We start from the raw sequence: 23,333 nt of genomic DNA on the forward strand, positions 1-23,333 counted from the left end.
GAGTATCCACACCGGCCAGAGCGGGGGTGGTGAGACTTCCCAGCGTTAGGTTGTGCCTTAGTCAGATGGGCCGTCTCAGTCGTTCCCATATTAACATCAATCAGTTGGGGCGTTTTAAGTCGCCGCCATTTTTGAGATGTGACTAGAGTTGGGCATTCCGTAGCGCCTTATTGCCAGCCCTTTACGAGAGGGTCATACCACATTAATAAATAATACTTATGACCTTTAAATCTAATTGTTACGGTGTCCGTGTCTTTATTGTGTCAGCGTGAGTTATTTTTAGTTAAGCTTAAAGTGTGTGTTAGAGTTTCAAGCCAAATAAATGTATAGACGCCTTATGCATTTGCCTGAGCTCAGCACTGCCACCTGTGGCAGCTGAGATGTACTAACTCTGGAGACTGAGTACAGTGCTGTGACTGCAAGTGCGAGAAAGAATAATAATGCTGCTGCTGCTTGGGATGGCCATCGGTGCAGGCGCCATCGATGGCGATTCTGCACCCAGCCATCGATCAATGTTTTACTCGGTTATGTATGTTCTTATTTGTTCACTGTTTTAAAAAGAAAAAAAATGTCAATAAATTATTGTAAAACAAATTACGCTTCCTTATTACACTTCTTTCAAAGTGAACCGAAAATGCCTAAAAAGATATGGATCTTTTCACTGACTGAACTACTGGATCTCAGCTCTCGTTAGTGACCCGTTTTGCCCATCTCTAGTCCCAGAGGACTCCTCTGTTTTGAAAGTGAGTCCCTGCCTGGCCGGCATTTGAACCCCCGCTGCCGGTGCCGCCCCTAGGCATAGGCTGACGCCCTAGGCAATTGCTTAGCATGCCTATGCCTAGGGCTGGCTCTGCCAGTGTCTATCCTCTCCAGTGCTGAGCTGGCCTATATGTTCACTCCAATCAACTTAGTGTTCATTTTGTCCGAGCTTGATACAGTACATGTAGTTAGCAAGTCATTGTTTCTTATTTAATAGTGTAAGCCCTCATCTTCCTTCCTGGCACTGATAGATGCTAGGTGCCTATGTACAGCATCTATGCAGGATCCCTGGCTTCTCTGCATGGTCCAGAGGCTACTGTAATTCATGTTTGTAGATCTAAACCAGCAGCAGCCAAGCCGGTCCTCAAGATGCACAGTTCATGTTTCTCAGGCACCCTGTGGATCTATAGTAGGAATGCAGCATGTATGACAATGTGACAGTTAGTAATGACTGCACCTGTGCACCAGCTGCTTGTTCTGGAAAACATGGACCGTTGATAGATCTCGAGGACTGGTTTGGCCACAATGGTCTGTAGTCTGCTTAAAGTGCCATCACGCTGCACAATATTCAGGATAACACAGGTATAGTGTTGTGGTCTGCAATTCTAGAGGTGTTTCATAATGCTCCAGGGACACACTTGTGTTCTGTAATGAGGAAGTGATTTAGGGTGGTCGGGTACCTACTGGTAGCGTGTGATGATAGGACACAGGCTTTGGCAGCGCGGTACCGGTTAGTGTTGGCATATGTTACATTACAGATACTTTTTGGTTGTAACAGTGAAGGCCCATACACACACTACGATGTCTTCTTAATGACGATGAACCACCCCATTATAAATCCCCTCCTGAACAACCCAGAAGGACTTCGATCAGGGTCGTTTAGGAGGTGAATCTTTTAACATCGTCCAGTGTTTATGCTGTGAAGACGGACGACTACCAACGATGAGCGCACCCGTGGGTAGTAAAAGACCATAGTCATGGACCACGCATGCAGGTCAATGTGGCTATGGTCATTAACATTGTTTGTTGTTTCAATAGAAAAAGGTCCTGCATCTTTTGTGGTCGTTTCTCATCTGTCGTGCACAGTGATCACCTAAAATGCTGAGGGCCTTCATTGACACTTCTAGGGTGAAAATTAAGGATGGCAGTTAATGTTGCGACACATCGTTGTGTGTGTGTGTGTGTGTGTGTGTGTGTGGACCTTACCACATGGTTTGTGGAGAAGATTATTACCTACACTTCTGGATTTTTATCTCATTGATACGTTTACGATAGAAGGGACCTGCTCCGCCTGGTGCCCCTGCCTGCTGCATACAGATTAAACCCAGACAGGTCCACACCCTGCGTCCGCACATCGCCCTCATTACTGGCTACAGACCATCAATTGTTTCCTAGTCAGGAACACAACAGCCGCAGCCTCCTCTGTAAATGGTGTTTCATTACATCCAGGGAAGAGAAAGAAAGGGTTTGCATTCATTTTATTTTATATTATATCACAGATCTTAAAAGTTTCCTGGATTTACAATACAGAGGACACAGACAGATATCAAAGAGACTTTTGTTCTGTTCCCCCTCTGCACAATGAGCCGTCCCATTTATGAGCACAAAGGGACCAGTCCGGCATTTTATACTTATTCTCGGTTCCTCTCCCTTACAAATGAGCGACTTACACACCACTATCGGGGGTTCTGCGCTGGGGCTGCCGAATCCATCGTGCATTATAGGTTTAGGTTGCAGTAATTCTATTGTTTAATGTAATTGGAACAAGGATTAAAATGCGCTTTATATTATACGTAGCGACATCATTGCGCTTAATGATCTATCGGGAGACATTCAGGACAGTAGGCAAAGCGTTCGTAAAGGGTATGAACAATAGGTGTAGGAACAAGGGCTGACACTCTAATGCCCCGTACACACTGTTCGATTTGGTCTATTTTTCGATGCGATTTTGCTTATATAAGCGAAATCAAATTGAAACTGAACGGTTTCCAGCCGCATTCAATGCCGATTCGTTCCCGGTGCACAGCCCCGTGGCATAGACTGTGCAGACAAGACTATATAGTCCAATCAAATACGCTTTGCTTGCTATTCGATCCCGAGTCGATCCCATTTGAATCGAATCGCAAGCAGAGTCGAACTGTGTGAACAGGAAAGAGAGCGGGACGCTCAGAAGCCTGATCTGTGGGTTACGGGGCCATAACTAGGTGTGTGCACTGTGGGCGCATCCACTGGCCCACACCAAGAATGGGCCCCACAAGTATTCCAAGCAGTGGGGAGCTGATCTGGGGACACCATCTCCATTGTCCCCACTGCCCCAGCTGTTAGGAGCCGCCGACATCATCAGAGGCACTCCTCCCCATGATTTGGTGCGCAGTTTGGGGAACGCAAAATCCAACAGGGTGGCAGGAAGGGGGAGTGATGGAGACAGTGCTGAGCTACAGGGGCACAACAGGAAGCAGCCATGTACAAATGAAGGCAGCTGCATTTCAAATACGAGACCGACTGCAGCCACGAACCAATTAGAGCTTGCCAATCAGGTGCCGTCAGTTACTGATTGACTGTCTGCCCATCTCCAATTGGCTCACGGCGGGTGCCATTATTATTTTTTTTATAAGTAATCTTTATTCAAATATTTCATTTATATACATACAAGACATAACAAATCATTAAGGACTTTCCAATTGACCTTCCATTATTATACATAAAATAATTCCTGCACACACTATCTATCTTCCCTGTTCGGAACCATTCTGACATGTTTTTGGACTCTTTATCATTTCTGTCTTTGGAGATCTATTCACTTCCTCTCCATTTACTCCTTTATACATGGAAAATTATCGATCAATGTTTACATTCAATTATTCTACCTCTCACAGAGGGGGGGGGGGGGGGGGGATAAATTTAACAAAGAGGATAATTTATTTTCCATCAGGTATATCCTTTTGACTGACCACTTTTTCAAGATATTTTGGGCCTTATTTAACATTTTAGGATCTTTTGCAACTTTGTCTAAGCATTTGTTTATTATTTACTTGTGTCTATATGTGTCTATATTCCCTCCCCACCCACCCTCCACCCCCCCATCCCCTCCCTTCTTAAATTCTGTAAACTGTGTTCTAACTTCTAAATTTCCCTTTACCTTCTCATCCCTCCTTTCCCTTGTGAGTTATAACAGCGCATTAAGCTTTGTGTGTGCATAAGTGGGTAAGAAAAAGGGGCGGGAGAGAAAAAAAAAAAAAAATTCATAAAGGGGGGGAGGTGGGGGAGGGGGGGGGGGGAAGGGTGCAGGGTGACAACCATAATTTTTTACCCTTATTTTTTTTTTTTTTTTGTCCTGTTTTTTCTTTTTCTCTCCTTTTAACGACCCGTACTATAAATTCCACTCTTATGTGCATTGTTACGAATTGTCTTACAACCTCTGTGTGTATGAGCCCCTTTTGGCATATTATTCTTTTTTATAATATTTTGTTTTGTACCACCCCTCCCAAGTCTCTAAAAATCTTTTTGTGTTTTTACGTGTGTTACTAACGTATTTTTCGTGTTCAAAAGTGAGGTTTACCAGGTTGATCCATGCTTTCACTTCTGGACCATTCTTTGCCATCCATGCACGTGCAATGATGACTTTAGCTAATGAGCTCAGATATATTGCCAATTTCCTTTGTCCCTGCGTCATTTGGTCACTTTGCCAAATTCCCAAGATATAATCAATTGGGGAGACATTTTGGATGGGGATACCACTTTGCTCCATTATAAGCTCAATCTCTTGCCAGTATCTCTGGATCTCTTCACATTCCCAGATTAAATGAAAAAACCCACAGTTCATCTTTTTACATTTTGGACATTTATTAGGGGAATTCGGTGAAAATTTACTAATTTTTTCCGGAGTCATATAAACTCTATGTAGAATATTGAACTGAATTTGCTGTGTTCTAATGGAGTTCGTGGCTTCTGTAGGGGATTTAAGAGCGATTTTCCATATCTCTGCATCTAAACCTGGCACTTCTTTCTCCCATTTTAGCCTTAGATCTTCTAGGTCTTCCCCTTGGGTAGTATCTAATAAAGAGTGGTAGCATCTCGACACTGCTTTCTCCTTTCTTAACCTATTTATAAATACTTTAACCGGTGAGTCTGCAATACAGAACCCCTGCTCTTTATCAAGGTGGGAGAGTGCGCTCCGTAGTTGAAGATATCTGAAAAACATTTGATTAGGAAGTTCAAATTCTTCCTGCAGCTGGGTAAATGACTTGATTTGATTATTTACATACACCTGTCCTATCGAAGATACTCCATACTGTAGCCATATTCTGATTCCTTGGTGTTTTTTAATCTTTTCAAAGTGATCAAATGAAAATAAGTATGTGTCTGGGTCTATACTTCCTGTCCCCATAATCTTGCTTGCCCACTGCCAAATTTTCTTGGCCTGCATCACCATTGGGGGCTGGGCTTTGGGTTTGAACTTGGTCAATAAGGCCTGTAACGGCGTATAGCCGGGTGCCACACTTGCCACTAGCTTACACAACTCTCGGGGGCAATCGTTTGCATTTAGCCATGTTTTAAATTGTGAGATTTGTGATGCAAAATAGTAAAGCCTAAAATTAGGCAGGGCCATTCCCCCCTTTCTCCTCGCTCTAGTCAATGTGGCCATCCTAACCCTAGGTTTCTTATTTCTCCATACAAATGATGAAATAATGTCATGGATCCTCTTAAATACCGCCTCCTCAATATGGCATGGTGCGTGTTGGAGTACATACAGAGTCTTGGGCAGGATGACCATCTTGACTAGGTTGACCCGTCCTATTACCGTGAGGGGTAGTTTTCCCCAGTTTTTACATTTGATTTTTATATCTGTAATTATGGGCTCCAGATTATTTACAACATATTTCCCTGAATCCTCCGACACGTATATGCCCAGATATTTAAACTGTTCTACTCTTTGTGGGTATTGAACTGTGGGACTTGTCCTATTAAATTCTCCTCCAGTGATTAACAAATGTGATTTACTTAGGTTAGTTGTTAACCCCGAAAATTCCCCATACCTATGGATAATTTCGAGTACCCCGTCTAAGTCTTTCTGGTAGTCTGAGAGTCCGACCAATAAGTCGTCGGCATAGAGAGAAATAATATTGTAGGCTCTTGGACCCCCTCTAGATTCTAATGCATCTCTTAGTTTACAGGCAAGTGGCTCGATCGCCAGTGCAAATAGCTGTGGCGACAATGGGCACCCTTGCCTGGTGCCCCGAAAAAGATTGAAGGGTTCTGAAACATACCCATTAATGAGTATCCTTGCGGTAGGCGTTTGGTAGAGTAAAAACACTCTTTCAATAAACTTGGGTCCGAAGCCAAAGGTATTTAACACCTGCCGCAGGAATGGCCATTCTATTGAGTCGAACGCCTTATTGGCGTCGAATGAGGTGACCCCTACACTCTTTTCCGTTACCCCCGCCCATTGCAGATATGAGAAAACTTTCCGGAGATTAATAGTGGTTGATTTCCCGCATATAAAACCGGTTTGGTCCGGGTGTACCATTTCCTGGATCACTTTACTTAATCTGACTGCTATAATTTTAGCATATATCTTAGCATCTACCGAAATCAATGAAATTGGCCTATACGAGTCTACACTTAGGGGATCTTTTCCTACCTTAGGGATGACATTAATAACCGCCTCAGTCATTGAATGAGGTAACTTACCCTCCGCTTCCATACCCCTAAATAACTGGAGCAGATGCTCTGCCATGTTCTTCCCAAAAAATCGGAATACCTCTCCTGGTAAACCATCGACCCCTGGGGCTTTGCCCTGCGGCAATGTCCTAAGGGCCTCTTCCACCTCCTCTAAACTAAAGGGTTCATCCAAGTTTATTTTACTCTCCTCTGATAACGTTGGCATTTGGGGCTGGTCCAAAAAACTTTTCAAGATTTCCGTTTCCGTGTTCAATCTGGATCTATATACCTCTTTGAAATGTTTGACGAATACTTTGGTTATTTCCGGAGTAGTTGTTACAATCTGGCCACTATCTGTGTATATTTTTGTTATCGTACTTGAGGGTGAGTCTGCCTTAGTCAAGTATGATAAAAATTTACCTGCTTTATCACCGTTCAAGTAATATTGGTGGGAGCTTTTTAAAATTCTACAACTAGCCATTGTCTAAAGATGCTCAAACCATTTTTGCTGACCACTTAACCATACTCTTTTGGAGACCTCACTTTTGTCCACCAAATATCTCTGTTCCGACCCAACCATTTCCGACTCTAAGACATTAGCTATTTCACGACATTTTCTCTTCTCCCCTGCTAGTTCCTTCATAAGGATACCTCTAAGAAAGGCTTTGAATGTCTCCCATACCATTGTAACACTGGCAGTGTCCGTATTATGGTTAAAATAGTCTTCAATTTCCCCACCTATTGCATCCCCTCTTTTCAGCCTAGACAGCCAGCTTGGGTGGAAGCGCCAGTATGTAAATCCCTTATCCAGGTTCAGGTCTATTTGCATAATTACTGGTGAGTGATCCGAAATGCCGCGTGCTGCGTGCTCTATCTTAACCACCTGATTTGTTAACTCAGCTGAGATCAGCATCATGTCAATCCGGGAGAAGGAATTATATGAAGCCGAATAACATGTATACTGCTGGACATTGGGATGTCTCTCTCTCCATATATCTCGCCATCCCAGCTGTTTAACAAATTCTGCTAAGCCATTGTTTTTTATGACTTTACTCGCTTTCATCTGTAGTCTGTCTAATTTGGGATTGATGATTGCGTTATAGTCACCCAAGCAAATGACATGTGCTGCTGGCCGTTCCGCCACAAAGTCCACCACCTTCCTAAGGACGTCATAAGAAAAAGGCGGGGGTATATATATTGCGGGTGCCATTATTAAAATGCTGCTGTCCCTGAATGGCTGCGGGCTGTTGTGGCCCTGCAGCACTGTCCCAATTGCTTTTGCCATCTGGCCCCTGAAACCATCTGGCCCCTGAAGCTAGTGCACTACTGCTGCACTTGGAGCCCACAGCTGCCACCTGGGTCCTACTGCTGCTGTGCAACTCAGAGGGGGCAGGAGGGGCATGCACTGATCTCTCTGCTCCTCTCCCCATTTCCCCAGGCCCACCACATGTCCTCCTCTCCTGAAGTACTCTATGCAGCTGTACTTGGATGTAAAGTCACAATGCTGCAGCACCACCATGGGCCCAAGTAACACTAAGTACTGTATGTGTAACCCTCAACCTTTTGACTGTCGACCTAGACACTGTCCAGCTGTGTGATTCTGGGAACGCCTCTGTACCTGACAGCTGTCCTGCTGTGTGATCCGGGGAACGCCTCTGTACCTGACAGCTGTCCTGCTGTGTGATCCGGGGAACGCCTCTGTACCTGACAGCTGTCCTGCTGTGTGATCCTGGGAACGCCTCTGTACCTGACAGCTGTCCTGCTGTGTGATCCGGGGAACGCCTCTGTACCTGACAGCTGTCCTGCTGTGTGATCCGGGGAAATCCTTTGTACCTGACAGCAGTCCTGCTGTGTGATCCGGGGAACGCCTCTATACCTGACGGCTGTCCTGCTGTGTGATCCGGGGAACGCCTCTGTACCTGACAGCTGTCCTGCTGTGTGATCCGGGGCACGCCTCTGTACCTGACAGCTGTCCTGCTGTGTGATCCGGGGAACGCCTCTGTACCTGAAGGCTGTCCTGCTGTGTGACCCGGGGAACGCCTCTGTACCTGACAGCTGTCCTGCTGAGTGATCCTGGGAACGCCTCTGTACCTGACAGCTGTCCTGCTGTGTGATCCGGGGAACGCCTCTGTACCTGACAGCTGTCCTGCTGTGTGATCCGGGGAACGCCTCTGTACCTGACAGCTGTCCTGCTGTGTGATCCGGGGGACACCTCTGTACCTGACAGCTGTCCTGCTGTGTGATCCGGGGAACGCCTCTGTACCTGACAGCTGTCCTGCTGTGTGATCCGGGGAACGCCTCTGTACCTGACAGCTGTCCTGCTGTGTGATCCGGGGAACGCCTCTGTACCTGAAGGCTGTCCTGCTGTGTGACCCGGGGAACGCCTCTGTACCTGACAGCTGTCCTGCTGTGTGATCAGGGGAACGCCTCTGTGCCTGACAGCTGTCCTGCTGTGTGATCCTGGGAACGCCTCTGTACCTGACGGCTGTCCTGCTGTGTGATCCGGGGAACGCCTCTGTACCTGACAGCTGTCCTGCTGTGTGATCCTGGGAACGCCTCTGTACCTGACGGCTGTTCTGCTGTGTGATCCGGGGAACGCCTCTGTACCTGACAGCTGTCCTGCTGTGTGATCCTGGGAACGCCTCTGTACCTGACAGCTGTTCTGCTGTGTGATCCGGGGAATGCCTCTGTACCTGACAGCTGTCCTGCTGAGTGATCCTGGGAACGCCTCTGTACCTGACAGCTGTCCTGCTGTGTGATCCGGGGGACACCTCTGTACCTGACAGCTGTCCTGCTGTGTGATCCGGGGAACTCCTCTGTACCTGACAGCTGTCCTGCTGTGTGATCCGGGGAACTCCTCTGTACCTGACAGCTGTCCTGCTGTGTGATCCGGGGAACGCCTCTGTACCTGACAGCTGTCCTGCTGTGTGATCCGGGGAACTCCTCTGTACCTGACAGCTGTCCTGCTGTGTGATCCGGGGAACGCCTCCTGTACCTGACAGCTGTCCTGCTGTGTGATCCGGGGAACGCCTCTGTACCTGACAGCTGTCCTGCTGTGTGATCTGGGGAACGCCTCTGTACCTGACAGCTGTCCTGCTGTGTGATCCTGGGAACGCCTCTGTACCTGACGGCTGTCCTGCTGTGTGATCCGGGGAACGCCTCTGTACCTGACAGCTGTCCTGCTGTGTGATCCGGGGAACGCCTCTGTACCTGACAGCTGTGCTGCTGTGTGATCCGGGGAACACCTCTCTACCTGACGGCTGTCCTGCTGTGTGATCCGGGGAACGCCTCTGTACCTGACCGCTGTCCTGCTGTGTAATTCGGGGAACGCCTCTGCACCTGACACGTGTCCTGCTGTGTGATCCTGGGAACGCCTCCTGTACCTGACAGCTGTCCTGCTGTGTGATCCGGTGCACGCTTCTGTACCTGACGGCTGTCCTGCTGTGTGATCCGGTGCACGCTTCTGTACCTGATGGCTGTCCTGCTGTGTGATCCTGGGAACGCCTCTGTACCTGACGGCTGTCCTGCTGTGTGATCCGGTGCACGCTTCTGTACCTGACGGCTGTCCTGCTGTGTGATCCGGTGCACGCTTCTGTACCTGACGGCTGTCCTGCTGTGTGATCCGGGGCACGCTTCTGTACCTGACGGCTGTCCTGCTGTGTGATCCGGGGAACGCCTCTGTACCTGACGGCTGTCCTGCTGTGTGATCCGGGGAACGCCTCTGTACCTGACAGCTGTCCTGCTGTGTGATCCGGGGAACGCCTCTGTACCTGACTGCTGTTCTGCTGTGTGATCCTGGGAACGCCTCTGTACCTGACAGCTGTCCTGCTGTGTGATCCGGGGAACGCCTCTCTACCTGACAGCCGTCCTGCTGTGTGATCCTGGGAACGCCTCTGTACCTGACAGCTGTCCTGCTGTGTGATCCGGGGCACGCCTCTGTACCTGACAGCTGTCCTGCTGTGTGACGGGGAACGCCTCTGTACCTGACAGCTGTGCTGCTGTGTGACCCTGGGAACGCTTCTGTACCTGACAGCTGTCCTGCTGTGTGATCCGGGGAACGCCTCTGTACCTGACAGCTGTCCTGCTGTGTGATCCGGGGAACGCCTCTGTACCTGACAGCTGTGCTGCTGTGTGATCTGGGGAACGCCTCTGTACCTGGCTGTCCTGCTGTGTGACCCTGGGAACGCCTCTGTACCTGACAGCTGTCCTGCTGTGTGATCCGGGTAACGCCTCTGTACCTGACAGCTGTCCTGCTGTGTGACCCTGGGAACGCCTCTGTACCTGACAGCTGTCCTGCTGTGTGATCCGGGGAACGCCTCTGTACCTGACAGCTGTGCTGCTGTTTGATCTGGGGAACGCCTCTGCACCTGACAGCTGTCCTGCTGTGTGATCCTGGGAACGCCTCTGTACCTGACATCTGTCCTGCTGTGTGATCCGGGGAACGCCTCTGTACCTGACATCTGTCCTGCTGTGTGATCCGGGGAACGCCTCTGTACCTGACGGCTGTTCTGCTGTGTGATCCTGGGAATGCCTCTGTACCTGACGGCTGTCCTGCTGTGTGATCCTGGGAACGCCTCCTGTACCTGACAGCTGTCCTGCTGTGTGATCCTGGGAACGCCTCTGTACCTGACACGTGTCCTGCGGTGTGATCCGGGGAACGCCTCTAACCTGACACGTGTCCTGCGGTGTGATCCGGGGAACGCCTCTAACCTGACAGCTGTCCTGCTGTGTGATCCGGGGAACTCCTCTGTACCTGACAGCTGTCCTGCTGTGTGATCCGGGGAACGCCTCTGTACCTGACAGCTGTCCTGCTGTGTGATCCTGGGAACGCCTCCTGTACCTGACAGCTGTCCTGCTGTGTGATCCGGGGAACGCCTCTGTACCTGACGGCTGTCCTGCTGTGTGACCCTGGGAACGCCTATGTACCGGACACGTGTCCTTTTGTGTGATCCGGAGAACGCCTCTGTACCTGACACGTGTCCTGCTGTGTGATCTGGGGAACGCCTCTATACCTGCAAGCTGTCCTGCTGTGTGATCCTGGGAACGCCTCTGTACCTGACAGCTGTCCTGCTGTGTGATCCTGGGAACGCCTCTGTACCTGACAGCTGTCCTGCTGTGTGATCCGGGGAACGCCTCTGTACCTGACAGCTGTCCTGCTGTGTGATCCTGGGAACGCCTCCTGTACCTGACAGCTGTCCTGCTGTGTGATCCGGGGAACGCCTCTGTACCTGACATCTGTCCTGCTGTGTGATCCAGGGAACGCCTCTGTACCCGACAGCTGTCCTGCTGTGTGATCCTGGGAACACCTCTGTACCTGACAGCTGTCCTGCTGTGTGATCCGGGGAACGCCTCTGTACCCGACAGCTGTCCTGCTGTGTGATCCTGGGAACACCTCTGTACCTGACATCTGTCCTGCTGTGTGATCCGGGGAATGCCTCTGTACCTGACGGCTGTCCTGCTGAGTGATCCTGGGAACGCCTCTGTACCCGACAGCTGTCCTGCTGTGTGATCCTGGGAACGCCTCTGTACCTGACATCTGTCCTGCTGTGTGATCCGGGGAACGCCTCTGTACCTGACAGCTGTCCTGCTGTGTGATCCTGGGAACGCCTCTGTACCCGACACGTGTCCTGCTGTGTGATCCAGGGGACGCCTCTGTACCTGACGGCTGTCCTGCTGTGTGATCCTGGGAACGCCTCCTGTACCTGACAGCTGTCCTGCTGTGTGATCCTGGGAACGCCTCTGTACCTGACACGTGTCCTGCGGTGTGATCCGGGGAACGCCTCTCACCTGACAGCTGTCCTGCTGTGTGATCCGGGGAACTCCTCTGTACCTGACAGCTGTCCTGCTGTGTGATCCGGGGAACGCCTCTGTACCTGACAGCTGTCCTGCTGTGTGATCCGGGGAACGCCTCTGTACCTGACAGCTGTGCTGCTGTGTGATCCTGGGAACGCCTCTGTACCAGACAGCTGTCCTGCTGTGTGATCCTGGGAACGCCTCCTGTACCTGACAGCTGTCCTGCTGTGTGATCCGGGGAACGCCTCTGTACCTGACAGCTGTCCTGCTGTGTGATCCGGGGAACGCCTCTGTACCTGAAGGCTGTCCTGCTGTGTGATCCTGGGAACGCCTCTGTACCTGACACGTGTCCTGTTGTGTGATCCGGGGAACGCCTCTGTACCTGACGGCTGTCCTGCTGTGTGATCCGGGGAACGCCTCTGTACCTGACACGTGTCCTGTTGTGTGATCCGGGGAACGCCTCTGTACCTGACGGCTGTCCTGCTGTGTGATCCGGGGAACACCTCTGTACCTGACAGCTGTCCTGCTGTGTGATCCGGGGAACGCCTCTGTACCTGACAGCTGTCCTGCTGTGTGATCTGGGGAACGCCTCTATACCTGCAAGCTGTCCTGCTGTGTGATCCTGGGAACGCCTCTGTACCTGACGGCTGTCCTGCTGTGTGATCCGGGGAACGCCTCTGTACCTGACAGCTGTCCTGCTGTGTGATCCGGGGAACGCCTCTGTACCTGACATCTGTCCTGCTGTGTGATCCGGGGAACGCCTCTGTACCTGACAGCTGTCCTGCTGTGTGATCCTGGGAACGCCTCTGTACCTGACAGCTGTCCTGCTGTGTGATCCGGGGAACGCCTCTGTACCTGACAGCTGTCCTGCTGTGTGATCCTGGGAACGCCTCTGTACCCGACAGCTGTCCTGCTGTGTGATCCGGGGAACGCCTCTGTACCTGACAGCTGTCCTGCTGTGTGATCCTGGGAACGCCTCTGTACCTGACAGCTGTCCTGCTGTGTGATCCTGGGAACGCCTCTGTACCTGACACGTGTCCTGCTGTGTGATCCGGGGAACGCCTCTGTACCTGACAGCTGTCCTGCTGTGTGATCCGGGGAACGCCTCTGTACGCCTCTGTACCTGACGGCTGTCCTGCTGTGTGATCCTGGGAACGCCTCTGTACCTGACGGCTGTCCTGCTGTGTGATCCTGGGAACGCCTCTGTACCTGACGGCTGTCCTGCTGTGTGATCCTGGGAACGCCTCTGTACCTGACACGTGTCCTGCTGTGTGATCCGGGGAACGCCTCTGTACCTGACGGCTGTCCTGCTGTGTGATCCGGGGAACGCCTCTGTACCTGACGGCTGTCCTGCTGTGTGATCCGGGGAACGCCTCTGTACCTGACAGCTGTGCTGCTGTGTGATCCTGGGAACGCCTCTGTACCAGACAGCTGTCCTGCTGTGTGATCCTGGGAACGCCTCCTGTACCTGACAGCTGTCCTGCTGTGTGATCCGGGGAACGCCTCTGTACCTGACAGCTGTCCTGCTGTGTGATCCGGGGAACGCCTCTGTACCTGAAGGCTGTCCTGCTGTGTGATCCTGGGAACGCCTCTGTACCTGACACGTGTCCTGTTGTGTGATCCGGGGAACGCCTCTGTACCTGACGGCTGTCCTGCTGTGTGATCCGGGGAACGCCTCTGTACCTGACACGTGTCCTGTTGTGTGATCCGGGGAACGCCTCTGTACCTGACGGCTGTCCTGCTGTGTGATCCGGGGAACACCTCTGTACCTGACAGCTGTCCTGCTGTGTGATCCGGGGAACGCCTCTGTACCTGACAGCTGTCCTGCTGTGTGATCTGGGGAACGCCTCTATACCTGCAAGCTGTCCTGCTGTGTGATCCTGGGAACGCCTCTGTACCTGACGGCTGTCCTGCTGTGTGATCCGGGGAACGCCTCTGTACCCGACAGCTGTCCTGCTGTGTGATCCGGGGAACGCCTCTGTACCCGACAGCTGTCCTGCTGTGTGATCCGGGGAACGCCTCTGTACCCGACAGCTGTCCTGCTGTGTGATCCGGGGAACGCCTCTGTACCTGACAGCTGTCCCGCTGTGTGTTCCGGGGAACGCCTATGTACCGGACACGTGTCCTGCTGTGTGATCCGGGGAACGCCTCTGTACCTGACGGCTGTCCTGCTGTGTGATCCGGGGAATGCCTCTGTACCTGACACGTGTCCTGCTGTGTGATCCGGGGAACACCTCTGTACCTGACAGCTATCCTGCTGTGTGATCCGGGGAACGCCTCTGTACCTGACATCTGTCCTGCTGGGTGATCCAGGGAACGCCTCCTGTACCTGACAGCTGTCCTGCTGTGTGATCCTGGGAACAACTCTGTACCTGACAGCTGTCCTGCTGTGTGATCCGGGGAATGCCTCTGTACCTAACAAGTGTCCTGCTGTGTGATCCGGGGAACGCCTCTGTACCTGACACGTGTCCTGCTGTGTTCTGGGGATTCCTATATATACTCTCACTACATAATACTGGGGTCCAAGGGACTATGAAGTAAAGTATTAAATAACATTGTAGACCCTGAAGACGTCTGCTGTAATATCATTGCTGGGAGGCTTTGTTCCGGCTGCAAGTTCTGATTATAGATAATCAATAGAATCATCCTACAGGCATCTGGCAGAACTGAACGTCCGCATTCATAAGTTCTCAGGAATTTTACAAGAGTTAATTGATCAGAATATGAGGGTTATTCATTACCTTAAGTTGAATTCATGTCAAAAGCAAGAAACTGGGGAAAAACTAGATGCACTGCAGGGAGCCAGATGTTACATATGCACCTGGGTGAAACAATGCTGCACTGCATGGAGGCAGATGTTACATGGGCACCTTGGTAAAACCATGCTGCACTGCAAAGAGGCAGATGTTACACATGCACCTGAGTGACACAATGCTGCACTCCAGGGAGGCAGATGTCACACATGCATCTGGGTAACACCATACTGTTACACGGGCAGAAAGTTAGAATTAGGTGGGGTGTGTTCAAACTTATTTCTTTCGGTGTCCGCAAACTTTCGGTGCACTAAAACTGGAGGGAGGTAGGTTCAGGGGAAATGTGAGGAAGAATTACTTCACAGAAAGGGTAGTGGATAAGTGGAATAGCCTCCCATCAGAGGTGGTAGAGGCTAAGACAGTAGAACAATGTAAACATGCTTGGGATAGGCATATGAATATCCTTACAAAGAAATAAGGATTAAAGAGGGTTGAGATTACCTGAAGGGTAAAAAAAGGGGCAGACTAGATGGCCAAATGGTTCTTATCTGCCGTCACATTCTATGTTTCTATGAACAGGGAGTGTGCACTAACATCTCGTGATGACAGCATTGTTATGGGGACGCCCATAGAAAGCTGGGCATTCCACTGCTCTGGCCCCTGATTGCCCCACTCCCTACCGTGCGGAGGCCAGAGAGAATGGGTGTGTTATATGGTCCCGACAGTTGGGATCCCGACAGTCATTAGCCCGACGTCGGGATCACGACTGGCTGGACTCAGACAGCATGGCAAGTGCAACAAAGCCCCTTGCAGGCTCGCTGTGCTCCCCACGCTGCGGGCACGGTGGCTCACTATGCTCTCGACCTATTCTATTCTCCATCTATGGGGGTTGTGGACCCCCACGAGGGAGAATAGCCGGTGGCCGTCGGGACCCTGAGTGTCGGGGTTTTGACTGTAGGGATCCTGAAGTCAGGGTAATGACTGTCAGGAAACTGTCCGGCACCAGAGAGAACAGACTGCAGGGGAGCGAGCCGGTAACACAGAAGGCCAGTGAGGACATAATGGAGGGGAGCGAGCTGGGAGTGCGTGAGGCCAGTGAGGACAGACTGGAGGGGCGCAAGCTGGGTGCGCACTAGGCCAGTGAGGACAGACTGGATGGGCGCGAGCTGGGTGCGCACTAGGCCAGTGAGGACAGACTGGATGGGCGCGAGCTGGGTCGCACTAGGCCAGTGAGGACAGACTGGATGGGCGCGAGCTGGGTTGCACTAGGCCAGTGAGGACAGACTGGATGGGAGCGAGCTGGGTCGCACTAGGCCAGTGAGGACAGACTGGAGGGGAGCATGCTGGTAGTGCAGGAGGCCATGAGGACATAATGGAGTGGAGGGAGGTGGTAGTGCGGGAGGCCAGTGAGGACAGACTGGAGGGGAGCGAGCTGGGTCGCACTAGGCCAGTGAGGACAGACTGGATGGGAGCGAGCTGGGTCGCACTAGGCCAGTGAGGACAGACTGGATGGGAGCGAGCTGGGTCGCACTAGGCCAGTGAGGACAGACTGGAGGGGAGCATGCTGGTAGTGCAGGAGGCCATGAGGACATAATGGAGTGGAGGGAGGTGGTAGTGCGGGAGGCCAGTGAGGACAGACTGGAGGGGAAGTGAGTTGGGTTGCACTAGGCCAGTGAGGACAGACTGGAGGGGAGCGAGCTGGTAGTGCAGGAGACCAGTGAGGACAGACTGGAGGGGAGTGAGCTGGTAGCGCAGGAGACCAGTGAGGACAGACTGGAGGGGAGCGAGCTGGTAGTGCAGGAGACCAGTGAGGACAGACTGGAGGGGAGCGAGCTGGTAGTGCGGGAGGCCAGTGAGGACAGACTGTAGGGGAGTGAGCTGGTAGAGCAGGAGGCCAGTGAGGACAGACTGGAGGGGAGCAAGCTGGTAGTGCAGGAGACCAGTGAGGACAGACTGCAGGGCATCGAGCTGGTAGTGCGGGAGACCAGTGAGGACAGACTGGAGGGAAGCTAGTTGGTAGTGCAGTAGGCCAGTGAGGATAGACCGGAAGGGAGCGAGCTGGTAGTATTGGAGGTCAGTGAGGACAGATTGGAGGGGAGTGAGCTGGTAGTGCGGGAGGCTAGTGAGGACAGACTGCGGACAGATGGTTGTGCAGAAGGCCAGTGAGGACAGACTGGAGGGGAGAAAGCTGGGAGTGCAGGAGGCCAGTTATGATAGATTGAAGGGGAGCAAGCTGGAAGCGCAAGAGACCATGGAGGACAGACTGGAGGGGAGCGAGCTGGTAGTGCGGGAGGCCAGAGAGGACAAAATGGAAAGGAGCAAGCTGGTAGCACGGGAGGCTAGAGAGGACAGACTGGAGGGAGTGAGCTGGGAGTGCAGGAGACCAGTGAGGACAGACTGGAGGGGAGCTTGCTGGTAGTACGGGAGGCCAGTGAGGACAGACTGGAGGGGAGCTTGCTGGTAGTACAGGAGGCCAGTGAGGACAGACTGAGATGGAGCGAGCTGGTAGTGCAGTAGGCCAGCGAGGACAGACCAGAAGGGAGCGAGCTGCTTGTGTGGTAGGCCAGTGAGGACAGACTGGAGGGGAGCGATCTGGGAGTGCAGGAGGCCAGTGAGGACAGACTGGAGGGGAGCGATCTGGGAGTGCAGGAGGCCAGTGAGAATAGATTGGAGGAGAATGGGCTGTAAGTGCAAGCGACCAGGGAGGATAGACTGAAGGGGAGTGAGCTGGGAGTGCATGGGGGAGCAGGGAGTGTGGGAGGCCAGTGAGGACAGACTGGAGGGGAGCGAGCTGGGAGCGCAGGAGGCCAGTGAGGACAGACTGGAGGGGAGCGTGCTGGTAGTGCAGGAGGACAGTGAGAACAGACTGGAGGGGAGTGAGCTGGGAGCGCAGGAGGCCAGTGAGGACAGACTGGAGGGGAGTGATCTGGTAGCATGGGAAGCCATTGAGAACAATAGGGGAGCGAGCGAGCTGGTAGTGTGGGAGGCCAGCGATGGCAGACTGGAGGGGAGCGAGCTGGTAGTGTGGGAGGCCAGCAATGGCAGACTGGAGGGGAGCGAGCTGGTAGTGTGGGAGGCCAGCGATGGCAGACTGGAGGGGAGTGAGCTGGGAGCACAGAAGGCCAGAGAGAAGTTTCAAATCATTAGGATCCTTCTTCAGAAGCTTCTGAAGAAGGTTCCTTGTGATCTGAAAAGTGTAAAGCGTGCCTCCATCTGTGTCCATTTGCCCACCTGTCTCCACTACAGACTCACCTGGAGGATGGCTGCCTATCCAGATTGCAGTGACTCTTATTCCATCCCAGGACGGTCTGGCTTCTTGTTTTATGCTGTTAGACATGTTTTTACTTATGAGTGCATTTTATTAAATACATGATATTTTAAATGATCTGCACTATCATCTGTTTCTTAGGTCTCCCAGCTATTTGATAGGGAGATCAACCATCCTAAATTCATGCTGGAGGATATTGTTGTTTTGTCATTGCTGGATTATAATCCATTAAAGGGCCAGTATTTTCTTTCATCCGTGTGAAGCACTTTCTTCATATATACTGTATGGTCACCTTATGAGCACTACGGTGTCAGTTTGGTATTTGTCCTCTATATCTTAATAATATGTTTGATGTTATCTGCATGCAATCCAACCTATAGCTGCACTATATGCGCACTGATTACCTGACCTCTCTACTCTGTATATCTGTGCCCAGGCACCGATCTGTGGGAGTATCTGTGCCCTGGCCCCAGTCTGTGGGTGTATCTGTGCCCAGGCACCGGTCTGTGGGAGTATCTGTGCCCTGGCCCCAGTCTGTGGGAGTATCTGTGCCAGGCACCGGTCTGTGGGAGTATCTGTGCCCTGGCACCAGTCTGTGGATGTATCTGTGCCCAGGCACCAGTCTGTTGGAGTATCTGTGCCCAGGCACCAGTCTGTGGGTGTATCTGTGCCCAGGCACCAGTCTGTGGGAGTATCTGTGCCCTGGCCCCAGTCTGTGGATGTATCTGTGCCCAGGCACCAGTCTGTTGGAGTATCTGTGCCCAGGCACCAGTCTGTGGGTGTATCTGTGCCCAGGCACCAGTCTGTGTGAGTATCTGTGCCCTGGCCCCAGTCTGTGGGTGTATCTGTGCCCAGCCACCAGTCTGTGGATGTATCTGTGCTCTGACATCGGTCTGTGGGTGTATCTGTGCTCTGACACCAGGCTGTGGGAGTATCCGCGCCCTGGCCCCAGTCTATGGGAGTATCTGTGCCCAGGCACCAGTCTGTGGGTGTATCTGTGCCCAGGCACCAGTCTGTGTGAGTATCTGTGCCCTGGCCCCAGTCTGTGGGTGTATCTGTGCCCAGCCACCAGTCTGTGGATGTATCTGTGCTCTGACATCGGTCTGTGGGTGTATCTGTGCTCTGACACCAGGCTGTGGGAGTATCCGCGCCCTGGCCCCAGTCTATGGGAGTATCTGTGCCCAGTCCCAAGTCTGTGGGAGTATATCTGCCCAGGCACCAGTCTGTGGGAGTATCTATGCCCAGGCACCAGTCTGTGGGAGTATCTGTGCCCTGGCACCGGTCTGTGGGAGTATCTGTGCCCAGGCACCAGTCTGTGTGAGTATCTGTGCCCTGGCCCCGGTCTGTGGGAGTATCTGTGCCCTGGCCCTGGTCTGTGGGAGTATCTGTGCCCTGGCCCCGGTCTGTGGGTGTATCTGTGCCCTGGCACCGGTCTGTGGGAGTATCTGTGCCCTGGCCCCGGTCTGTGGGTGTATCTGTGCCCTGGCACCGGTCTGTGGGAGTATATGTGCCCTGGCCCCAGTCTGTGGGTGTATCTGTGCCCTGGCACCAGTCTGTGGGAGTATCTGTGCCCTGGCCCCAGTCTGTGGGTGTATCTGTGCCCTGGCCCCAGTCTGTGGGAGTACCTGTGCCCTGGCCCCAGTCTGTGGGTGTATCTGTGCCCTGGCCCCAGTCTGTGGGTTTATCTGTGCCCTGGCCCCAGTCTGTGGGAGTATCTGTGCCCTGGCCCCAGTCTGTGGGATTATCTGTGCCCTGGCCCCAGTCTGTGGGAGTACCTGTGCCCTGGCCCCAGTCTGTGGGAGTATCTGTGCCCTGGCCGCAGTCTGTGGGAGTATCTGTGCCCTGGCCGCAGTCTGTGGGTGTATCTGTGCCCTGGCACCAGTCTGTGGGTGTATCTGTGCCCTGGCACCAGTCTGTGGGTGTATCTGTGCCCTGGCCCCAGTCTGTGGGTGTATCTGTGCCCTGGCCCCAGTATGTGGGTGTATCTGTGCCCTGGCACCAGCGCAATCTCATGTAATATTCTGTATCTTTACGGAGTAAACTTGGGTTTGTTTCTGCTTTATTTTTATTGAAAACTTTCTGACAATTGTCCAATATATTATATCCTTAAATTGCTCAAGACATTAATATACTACAGGAGAAATGTAAACTATAGATTTATAAGGACAATCAAACTTTCACCAGCACAAAAGTGTAATAAATACAAAATATATTCAGTGGTTTGCAAACTGCAGAAGCTTAAACGGACTGAAAGATGCGAAGAGCGATAACAGTGACTGTAGAGTACATTACAGGGTGCGTAATACGGACTAGAGTCTGTGGACTGTGGGGTAATGATTCACAGCTGGTTTCAGTGTCACAGAACTTCATCCTCCGGCTCCACATCACTGTGCCCTACCTTATAGTACCTCATCGTGTCCCGCCTCATCGTGTCCCGCCTCATCGTGTCGCGCCTCATCGTGTCCCGCCTCATCGTGTCCCGCCTCATCGTGCCCCGCCTCATCGTGCCCCGCCTCATCGTGTCGCGCCTCATCGTGTCCCGCCTCATCGTGTCGCGCCTCATCGTGTCCCGCCTCATCGTGTCCCGCCTCATCGTGTCCCTCCTCATCGTGTCCCTCCTCATCGTGTCCCTCCTCATCGTGTCCCGCCTCATCGTGTCCCGCCTCATCGTGTCCCGCCTCATCGTGTCCAGCCTCATCGTGTCCCGCCTCATCGTGTCCCGCCTCATCGTGTCCCGCCTCATCGTGTCGCGCCTCATCGTGTCGCGCCTCAACGTGTCGCGCCTCATCGTGTCGCGCCTCATCGTGCCCCGCCTCATCGTGTCCCACCTCACAGTGCCCCAATTCATAGTGTGGCACACCTCACTGTGCTCCACATCACTATGCCCTTCCTTATAGTACCCCACCTCAAAAGGTCCCCCCTTATAATGTCCCTTATTTTGGTTCATTCGCAAAGGCAAAATCCTTCTCAAATGGACAAAACCATTTGCATTCCAGGTGGGGCAGATGTAACATGTGCAGAGATAATTAGATTCGGGTGAGTTATTTTGTTTCTGTGCAGGGAAAATACTGACTGCTTTATTTTTAAACTGCAATATAGATCTCACTTTGAAGTAAAACCCCACCCAAATCTAATTCTCTCTGTACAAGTTACATCTGCCCCACCTGCAGTGCACATGGTTTTGTCCATTTGAGAAGGAATTTGCCATTGCGAGTGAACCAGAATAAGGGCCAATGTCTCACCTCATAGTGTCCCGCCTCATAGTGCCCCACCTCACAGTGCCCCAATTCATAGTTTGGCACTATGCGCTACCTTTATAGTGTGTGTATGTATATGTGTATATATATATATATATATATATATATATATATATATATATATATATAATTTCAATGAACAAGCCATCCTCGCCTTTCAACCCCCTCGCCGGCATTCGCCCTATTCTATGGTCCGGGTCATCTCCTCCAGTGATATAGGAACATTCTCTGCTTCCAGCAATAACAAACGTCACTTCTCAATGCTCTCCTCAACCTTCATGCAGAAGACTTACAAACAGTACAACCACCACACTTGATTCTAGAACCCATTATCAGGGTCCAGCCTTCAAAGGTTGAGTCTTAGCTTCCGAACACACCAGCCTCACTGTGCGCCAATTCAGTGTCCCGCCTCACGGTGCGCCAATTCAGTGTCCCACCTCACGGTGCCCTAATTCATAGTGTCCCACCTCACGGTGCCCTAATTCATAGTGTCCCACTTCACGGTGCCCTAATTCATAGTGTCCCGCCTCACGGTGCCCTAATTCATAGTGTCCCACCTCACGGTGCCCTAATTCATAGTGTCCCGCCTCACGGTGCCCTAATTCAGTGTCCCACCTCATGGTGCCCTAATTCATAGTATCCCACCTCACGGTGCCCTAATTCATAGTGTCCCGCCTCACGGTGCCCTAATTCATAGTGTCCCGCCTCACGGTGCCTTAATTCAGTGTCCCGCCTCAAAGTGCTCCACATCACTGTCCCCTACCTTATAGTGCCCCACCTCAAAATGTCCCACCTCCGTGTCCCAATCCATAGTGTTGCACACCTCACTGTGCTCCACATCACTGTGCCCCACCAGATAGTGCCCCACATAAATGTGCCCCACTGCACTGCACTAGCCCCACATCACCGTTCCCCACCTCATAGTGCTCTACATCACTGTGCCCCACCACATAGTGCCCCACATCACTGTGATCCACATCACTGCACCTTACCTCATAGTGCCTGTCACTGTGCCCCACCTCACTATGCTCTACCTCACTGTGTCCCACCTCACTGTGTCCCACCTCATAGAGCCCTATATCAATGTGCCCCACTGCATAGTGCCCCACATCATCGTTCCCCACCTCATAGTGCTCTACATCACTGTGCCCCACATCATTCTGATCAACCTCACTGTGATCCACATCACTGCACCTTACCTCAAAGTGCCCCACATCACTGTATCCCAATTCACAGTGCTCCACATCACTGTGCCCCACCTAATGGTGAGCCCATATCATTGTGCCCTGCTTGACTGTGCTCCTTATCACTGAGCCCCACCTTATAGTGCCTGACATCACTGTGCCCAACTCATAGTACCCCATCTTATAGGGTGCCACCTCACTGTGCTCCACCTCATAGTGCCCCATCTCATTATGCCCCCCACCCCCTCAGTGTCCAACCTCATTGTGCTCCATGTCTCTGTGCCACACCTTAGTACCCCCAACTCACTGTGCTCCACCTCGCTGTGTGTCGTGTCCCCCCCCGGTCTGTGTGGGATTCTATCAGTGCTGCTACAATGTAACATTACTGACTGTCTGTGTGGGATTCTATCAGTGCTGCTACAATGTAACATTACTGACTGTCTGTGTGGGAATCTATCAGTGCTGCTACAATGTAACATTCCTGACTGTCTGTGTGGGAATCTATCAGTGCTGCTACAATGTAACATTACTGACTGTCTGTGTGGGATTCTATCAGTGCTGCTACAATGTAACATTACTGACTGTCTGTGTGGGATTCTATCAGAGCTGCTACAATGTAACATTACTGACTGTCTGTGTGGGGTTCTATCAGTGCTGC

This window comes from Crinia signifera, chromosome 1 (assembly GCF_055691185.1).
Source record: "Crinia signifera chromosome 1, ASM5569118v1, whole genome shotgun sequence".
Taxonomy (NCBI): domain Eukaryota; kingdom Metazoa; phylum Chordata; class Amphibia; order Anura; family Myobatrachidae; genus Crinia; species Crinia signifera.